Source organism: Meriones unguiculatus, chromosome 1 (assembly GCF_030254825.1).
Source record: "Meriones unguiculatus strain TT.TT164.6M chromosome 1, Bangor_MerUng_6.1, whole genome shotgun sequence".
Classification (NCBI taxonomy): domain Eukaryota; kingdom Metazoa; phylum Chordata; class Mammalia; order Rodentia; family Muridae; genus Meriones; species Meriones unguiculatus.
This window is the reverse complement of record NC_083349.1, coordinates 119,889,653-119,898,705: the sequence shown is the minus strand read 5'-3', so window position 1 is coordinate 119,898,705 and position 9,053 is coordinate 119,889,653. Positions and strand designations below refer to the sequence as shown.

Genomic DNA, 9,053 nt, shown 5'->3' with positions numbered 1-9,053 from the left:
AGGAGATCTGAGCATATGAAATGGAACCCAACAAAGGACTTAGCATTAAGCCTACAGAAACTAACATTTATTAAAAGTCCTGAGAATACGCATTTCAAAGAGACAATCCTGGGATGGTTGTGTGGCTCTGCTCCTAAAATTGCTTGTCTCATGGGCCTGATGAATTCATCCCCAATTCTCACAGAAAAAGGGAAAAACCAACTAGCTACTGTAAGTTGTCATCTGACCTCCACATACATGGCCAGATGCCCACTCCACCACCTAAAAACCATCATCATCTTCATACTCACAGTTAAATCAAATATAAATGATTTTTTTTTAAGAAAGGAGTTTTTCTTCAAAATGCTTCTGAGAACTAAGATATCTAAATACAGAACACAAAGCTAGACCCCTTTATTCTCAGGCTAAAAAAGTCAGCTCAGAAAAGATTGAAAGCTTAGTTATAAGACCTGCAGCAATGAAATAAAAAATAAGAGGAGGAAGACATTGACACTGTGAAGGATGCTTTGGATAAGTTACCTAAAACAAGCCAAAAAGATAGAAGAAGGGAAGGAGGGAAGGAGGAAAAGACAGAAGGGGAGGGAGACAGGGATGGAGAGAAAGAAAAAGAGACTGGGGAGATAGAAGCAACATTACATCAAAGTAATAGGCTAAGTAGAGCAGAAGAAAGAAGAAAAGAACTCTACCGTTGAAAGGGGGTTGATATCAGAATAAAAAAACACTAAATCACACAGGGCACGCATGTGCACACACATCCACACACACATAAATAAAAATATTTAAAGTATTCAATTTAAAGAAATGACCTAAGGCCAAGGCTGAGGGTACATACTTTTAATACTAGCACACCAGAGCAAAGGCAGGTGTAAATTCGACGCTAGCCTGGTATACATAGTAAGTTCCAGGGCAGCCAGGGCAGCATAAAAAAGACCTGTCTTATGAAAATAAAAGTAAATCAAAAAGTGCAGAGCCTGAATAAACATTTCTCAAGAGATTGTACATAAAGAGTTGTCAAGGATATGAATAAAATATTCTCAGTACTGCTAGTCATCAGGGAAATGCAAATCAAAACCACAAAGGGAGTTTCTTGTACTCCAGGAAGAATGACTATTATTGATAAGACAAAAGACACAACAGGAGAATAGGAAAAGAAAGGCACCATTTTATCCCATTGGTGAAAATGTAAATTAGTGCAGCCGTTCCAGAAAGAGCAGAGAGTTTTCTCAAAACTTAAAAGTGGAGCCCCAAGTGATCCAGGAGCTTCACTACCAAGTATAAATCCAAAGGTATGAAATCAGCCTGGGAAATGTCTGTACCCTGAGGCTTGTCCCAGAAGCATAGTCAAGAAATGGAAACAACCCAATTCATCGCAAGGTGAATGGAGAGGATTTGCTGTGTATACACAGTGGAATATCATCCAGCCACAAATGACAATGAAGTACCGACATAGGCAACAACATACCTAAAATTGGATATGATTGTGTTGAGGGAAGTAACTGAGGAACAGAAATGCAAAGTGTCACGTGATTTCACTGGTGTGTCACCTAAAAAATGCTGGTGCAGGGCCGGGAAGAGGGAACAGCAGAAAAAACAGGTTGCCACCGAGCCCGGCGGCCTGAGTTCCGTCCCTTTAAGGTCCATAGAGGAAGAAGAAAACCAACTTCTGAAAGTTGTCTTTGAATTCCTTGTAGTTAAATTCTTTAAGTTAAAAATTACTCGTGGAAATAACAGTGGTATACAGGAATAGACACCCAGCAGGGTGTCACTGGAACAACTGCAAGCTACCCTGGGTCACACGTTTGTGACAGCCATTACGAGTACACATATACACATTTTAGAGTCATTTGAAGTAATTTGTTTACCACAGCTATACAGAATTGATAGAGCAATAGTAAGCAATCTAAATGTGTCTTAGACCTATACATCTAGAGGTAAATTTGGAAAAATCACATACAGGCTTGAAAAATAACTCTACTTACATGCCCATTAAGAAGAGTAAAATTACAAAAGGCAATTCTTTTAGGTCATTTTTCTTTTCTCTGGGTAAATATTTTCTGGAAATCAGAAACAAACATGGAATAAGAAGGAACTGCCTTACACATGCCAATAATGCCCTCATAATGGACTGGGGTGTGTACCGGTCCCAAGCTCCTCCTGAGAAGGTAATAGAATTAGAGTTTGTCAACCGAGACATGGCTGTTCTTTTTAACAAAATCTCAATCGTTTGATTTTACCAATAAAGACTCAGAAGACAGATACTGGAGTGAAAGCCTGCTATCTCAGAGAGTCAGGGAAAGCACCCAGCTGACCTTCCTCCTCAGCTGATGTCCCAAAGGGCAAAAGGAAACCTCCTTCCTCACACTGTCTCAAAAACCTCCAAACTGAAGGTCTCTCTACTTCCTGTGGGTCTCTTTATCCTCCTAACTTCCTCTTACTCTCTCTGTTTGTTTGTTTGTTTTCTTATGTTCACTCCCTGTCAACTGGTTGTTTGCTCCGCCTCTTGACTTATGGCTGCTTTTATTTAATCCTGTCTTGGTTTAAAAATGTGTGCTTGGGCTGAGCCATGCCATAGCTAGAAACAAGTTTTTCTAGTAAACAGCACAATTTCGGGTTCACAGTGTGATGAAATATCCTGCAAATATGACTGTAAAAAAATGTGAATTGTTAGCCTTGACATCCACAGTGAACACAAGTGTGTTGCCGTCTTCATTTTTCTGTACAGCTGACTCGTAGTGAGCGGGAATTTGATGACGGCATAGTGCCCAAACTTGTTTCAAGGGTGCACTTTTCAAGGGTTTTTGGGCTGCCTCCCGAGCCACCGGAAGGTGGGTGACATGCAGATCTTTTTGTGGCTGTGGATGCCTTTGGCACTGTCTTCTAGCTTACAAGGGGACATCAAGGTTAAAAAGCACCAGATCAAACAGGCTGTGAAGAAGCTTTATGACACTGATGTGGCCAAAGTTAATACCCTGATAAGTCCTGACAAGGAGAAGAAGGCGTATGTTCGGTTGGCTCCTGATTATGATGCTCTGGATGTTGCCAACAAGATTCTGATTACCTAAACTGAGTCCAGCTGGCTAATTAAAAATATGCACTTTTTTCCACCATAAAAAAATTAAGTGAATTGTCCAAGTTTACCTGTTTATCTTTTAGTAAAGCTGAAATTTTAGGATAACATGTCTTGTTTCCTAACCCAGCGGGTGTTTATTCGACAACTTGACAGTCTCCCTAACACTGAGCAAAATTTAAAAACCTGGCAAATTAATTTTCTATCACTACTGTAAAATATGTATATATATATATATATATATATATATATATATATATATATATATCTTATGGTTTTAAACAGCACAATGTGTTATCTTACTGGCTGGAGGCCAGAAGTCTGATGTGGGTCTCAGAGGGCTGAAAGAATTTAGTCAGAACTATATATTCCTCCTGGAGGCTAAGGTCATTCTCCTCGCCTTTTCCAGCTTTTACTGACAGGCTTTATTCCTTGGCTCATTGGCTCAGGCAACTATTGTGTTACTGTGGGCTCTGATTCCACTATCATGACACCTTTTCCAAATCTCATTCTCCAGATTCTCGTGTTTTTACCTAGATGCATAATCCAGGCAAATATCACATTTTAAAGATCCGTAGCCACTAAGGAAAAGACTCTGTCAGTAGCCTCTTCAGAATACCCCACCTGTGTGTCCCTTTCATAGCCCTACTTCAAGATGCCAGCTGAGGGATAGAACACATGTGACAAGAATGAGGAGTGGTTAAAGGTTACCCGGAAGCTAAAGGATTAAGCAGAGTTCTAGCATAGGAAGAAGAGGTGAAAGGGAGATAGTGGGTAGATTCATCAAACCTAAGGATATCTGAAAAGGCTTTCTGGAAAACCATAAGTTAGTAATCTAATTCCAAAACACAACAGAATTAGCCTATATGGTTTAAACATGGTCTATTATATAGAAACTGTGGTATGAGACACGAGATACCGTCCTGCAAGGTTTTGGTCAAGGAGACCCAGGAGGTCTTCAAAACAGCACAGGTTACTGCCATTCTTCTTGGTTTCCCACAATAACTATATGGCCAGATATAACTGCATTTCACTGTATATACGTATAAAAATCTCAAAAATAAAGGTTTGGAAACCCTAAGAGGAATACCTGGCAGTAATGGTATATGCTTATAATCCCAGACTGAGGAGTAAGGATAGGCAGTTCCTGGAGCTCACTGGCCAGCCTAGCTTCCGGGCCAGTAAGAAAGCCTGCCTGATTTGCATGTGCACACTCACGCTCACACATAGGCACATGCAAGTACAAACAAGATCCTTAACCTCAACTGCAAACCTATTTTCCTATTTCAATAACTCGTTCCCATTTGAGAAGTTCGGGAAACAGCAATCTTCCAGAAACTATCATTTTGCCCCAAAACTACAGACATATTTTAATAATTATTATTTTATTTTTGAAATTGTAACCACATCATTGCCCCCATTTACTTTTCTACATTCTACTACTCTAATGCACTCCCATTCTTTCTCAAATTCATCACCTCTTTGTCTTTCACATATACCCACACACAGACACACACAAATTCCTAAATATATAAATATAATGTACATGAAGTCCTGTCAACATGGCTGCTTAAACAAGCTCTGAAAAACAGCAACACCAATAGCCATGCTAACATGGCAGGAGGAAATCTCAAGGGGCCGTAAACCTGAAGAAAGAGCTACAGCAGCTAACAAATTCTGAGAGCTGGAGAATTCACCTTCCCTAGGGAAAAGCCTCCTAATTGGTTGTATACTGCCATGGTCTGCTCTGAATCAGATAATACATGGTACATTATACAGAGTGAGCACGCTGTATTTAAATATTTAAGAATATTTTAATTATTCCTATAGACCAAATCAGGATTAGATAAACCACTAGTAAAATAAAATAAAAAAAAAAACAAGCAAACAAACACAACAAAAACAAACCTAAAAGCAATTCAGATGGTAATCCTATAAGAAACAGGAGAAACTTACCTCCATGGCAAAATGGGGTAGAGTAATAAACAGGCAGAGTTGTGATATATCTTGCATTGAAGTGCAGATAAAACAGAGAGGCTGAGAGCCATTTTTAGGTCTCTGCTCTGCAGATATTGCACACAATTCACCAGGCATCTGGTATTGCAAAGATTAAAGGAGCTAATACATATAAAATTCCAAGAGGGCTGTCTGCTGCCATTGTGAGCATCCAGAAAATGCTGGCTATTATACTTACTGGTGGCCAGGCCATGTGCCTAGGCCAGGGAGTGCATCTCTCCCTAATGTTTTCAGGATCCAGAGCAAGAATACACATACAAGAACTCACAACCTGAAAGTTGCAAATCAAGATGATGACCTTGAAATAGGCCATTCTTCCACTTTGACAAAGAGAACTATGCAATGAAACAATAGGCCAGAGACAGATTTAGTTCTTGGAGAGGGGAAGAAGGGAAAAGCACCAGAGAGCCTCCAGAAGGAAGGACGCTCTGGCAATAATTTTTTTCTCTCAAAGAAATCAGCATTAAACTTCTGAGCTACTGAACTCACTGATAACACACTGTACTCTTCTGAGTCGGTACACCTCTGATGAACCACAACCATAAAACACTAAGACACCTTTCCCGAGTCTCACATCCTTCATATGTACTGTCACTGCAGAAGAGACTGCCGTAGCTCTGGCTGGATTGGGGTCTCTTCTTGATGACACATGCCAGGCTTTGCTGACATTTCATACTCTAACACCCAGTGAGAGATCAATCTACAAATGTAGAGCAATGTCTGTGGTGCATGTACCCCTTCCACCTGCCTCTTCACTGTCGCTTCAACCTTACTGGAAGCATAATCAAGTTTTAATTTTGTGGCCCCCAAAGCTCATTTTCTTTACATGCCTTATCAACTTCATTACGTTTTATTGGCCTGCTTTACATCGTGCAAAGCCCTTTCAAAATTCAAGAAGAGAAACAAAATCAGACTTTGAAATCCCAGCAAGTTGGACTTGTCGGAAAATGTCTCCAGCAGAACTGGGCTATGTTAAGTCACTTAAGCTAATTTGCTGCAAATCACTCCAGAGTCTCCTGCATTGGTCAGATCTGGATGGGCAATTTCAGAGAAGGAGATGAGCTCTGCTTATTCTTATCCATCTGCAAATCCACTTAGTCTTATAGGTGGAACGATAATAAATTTCATTATGTTTTATTGAAAGCATCTCAATGATTATAGATCCATTTATGAGGACATTGACTCCTTTTTTTTTTTTTTTAAACACAGAACTGCGGGTGTAGCTAACATGTCCTTGTCCTAACTCCAAAGCATGAATGTGACTTTACTAAACAAGAGCTAATTACAGGTTCCTCAGGACACCCTTGCTTATGATCTTAGCAGCTGCCTTGCCACTGAGTTGAGTGCATCACAATACATTTCTGCAACGAAAGACACCCTCATTTCAGATCATCCAGCGTTTGTGACAATTTTGTCCAGTGTTTGTAACAATTATGTCAAACTCAACCAGATAATTCCTGGCTTGTAATCAACACTGAAAATCCCCTTTGTGTGATGGTAACTCAGTAGTTTTTGATTGTCAGTGTTCATGATAACACTAACCTGTGCGTATTTATCCTCACACTATGTGAGTTATGGTTTCTTGTTTCTTTTTACACAAAAATGTTTGTTTTAATAAAGTTTGTTTTTCAAAAGAATAGCCACTAACTTATTAGTACAACCCCACAAGACTCTCCTGAAAATAAAACATAAAATAGAAAAGGAGAATGAGAATCAAATGAATAGGAAGAAAAGTTGGTTTCTGGCATCTCATTTACTCCTGGCCTTGCTTTCTGGTCTTTGAGCTGTCGGAGCTGCGGGAGCTCGCCTCTGGCTGAGACAGGCTTCCGTGTACTGCTCTTTGGGTGGAACTCCTCACTTCAAGCCTGCTAGGCCTCTTTCACCTGTGTGTGTGAGCACTTCCACACTGCCCACTGCTCCCTTCTGCTTCTTTCTTCTGCTTCTTTGAGGCTGATTTTGCCTTCACACTTTCGTTCTCCACAGCACTAAAATCCAGTTGGCTGTCACCTTTACTTCCTGTAGCTTTTAGTCCTTACAAAAGAAAGTCATGTAAATTTTCATAAAGGGGTTTTTCCAGTGTAGTCCAGTAATTTCAGTTTCCATGTACTCAGCAATTTCACCTGGCTTGTTTTTCTCAAGAAAGTACTTCTCCACCAAAGCTGCGACATTTTCTCTGCCTCTAATTTTTGAATCCCTGATGTACTCAGGATCTTTTAAGTTATCCTCCCAAGGAAGACAGCTGCTAAGCGACTGGATCATGCAATAACCAAGTATTTCCAGTCCCCACACTGTGATAGAGCCGTGCCATTGTGCGCGTCAATGCTGGTGAACTCCAGTGTGCCAATCGTGGCACCTTTCAGGATCTTCTTTGTACTCTTTAGGAACTCCATCTGCACAGAACTGATAAGCAAGTCCATAGTTCCCCAAATACACCTGGTCAGGGTTCTTGCAGCTCAGAAGACAGTTGGAGGCCTTGATGTCCCAGGGTACATCCTCATGCTTGGGGATGTATTCCAAGATATCCAAGATTCTTAAGCTTAGCTGAAAGAGTTTTCTGAAAAAAACCTTTTGGTATTTGATTCATATATTTCCTGGAGGTCACTACCAAAGCAGTCCATTATCATAAACCTGTAACTTTTCCCATTTTTATCATGTTGACTAGATCCCTGATACTTAGAAACACAAAGTAACTTCAATTTATATGTACGAATCCATCCGAATTTACTCTGGTTTAGCAGCCCCTTGGGAGAACTTTAATTCAGTGAAAAGAGGCCCATGGTCACTGGATTCCACTTTCACAACACAGGTTATGTCAATGTCAGCTGGTTTGAAAGATTTTATGTCCACAAAATATATGCAGCCAAAGTCACGCTGGCCTATAGGCAATCCTAGTATCCATTCCTTTTTAGACATTTTGGTTATGATCTTTCTAGCAGCAAACTGTTTTGCAAAGCACCTCTTTGCAGGTCCCTGTCTTCAAGCCTGAGCTGCCTTTACAAACGGCATTTTCTTTCTTCTTTTTTTTTTTCTTTTCTTTTTAATTTTTATTATTAGTTACATTTTATTAACTCTGTATACCAGCTGTATCTGGCTACCTCATCTCTTCCCTGCCCCTTCCCAAGCCCACTGATTGGAGAGGACCTCCTCTCCTTTAATCTGACCCTGTTTTATCAGGTATCTTCAGGCCTGGCTGCAAAGTCCTCCTCTGTGGTCTAGCAGGGCTGATCCTCCCTTGCGAGGGAATGGGGGTAGGTCAAAGAGCCTGCCAATGAGTTCATGTCAGAAACAGTCCCTGTTACCCTTACTAGGGATCCCACTTGGTTAATGAGCTAATATAGGCTACATCTGAGCAGAGGTTCTAGGTTATAGCCATACATGGTCTGGGCACAGGGGTCTTATATGAGACTGTTTATCCAACAAACGGCATTTTCACCAGAGCAACCAACTCACCATCTTACTTATTTATAGATGCAGAAATCCAGGAGATTCATGCAAGGCAGTGTGAGAAGCGCACAGAAGTGTCAGAACCCATGTCTCAGCCCACAGCTTTGGGCTTGAGTTTTTCTCCCTCTGAGTTACCTCATCTCCAAGGCAGTCTAAAACAAACTCCTTTGACAGAAACGAGGACTCTGATTCTCTGAGCATACGGCAATGCACCAGAAGCTTGAACTCTGACAGTACAGATATGAAAGAGATGCTTCCTACAATTTTCTACCTCTTGGTGGGTAACTTACCTAACAGAGGAGGTTACAAGGGCCTGTCATAAGTAAGTGACATGAGATCTGGCCTAGAACTCAGGTGGCCCGTCATGTCATGATGCTTACAAATCCTACAAATGACAGGGTCCACAGTTACAGCAAATGCATCCATTCTCTGGTACAAATTTTTGTTCAGAGATACAGTCCTTGAGAGGATACCTATGTCCACTGCATGGTTTTGCACCATGCACACACAGCCAGCAGTGAAGTCA

General features: G+C 40.7%; 1 pseudogene; it reads right to left on the bottom strand.

Annotated features, from left to right (window-relative positions):
- Positions 1-6,836: 6,836 nt before the first annotated feature.
- LOC110550512 (serine/threonine-protein kinase VRK1-like) lies at positions 6,837-8,089 on the bottom strand (annotated as a pseudogene).
- Positions 8,090-9,053: the final 964 nt, after the last annotated feature.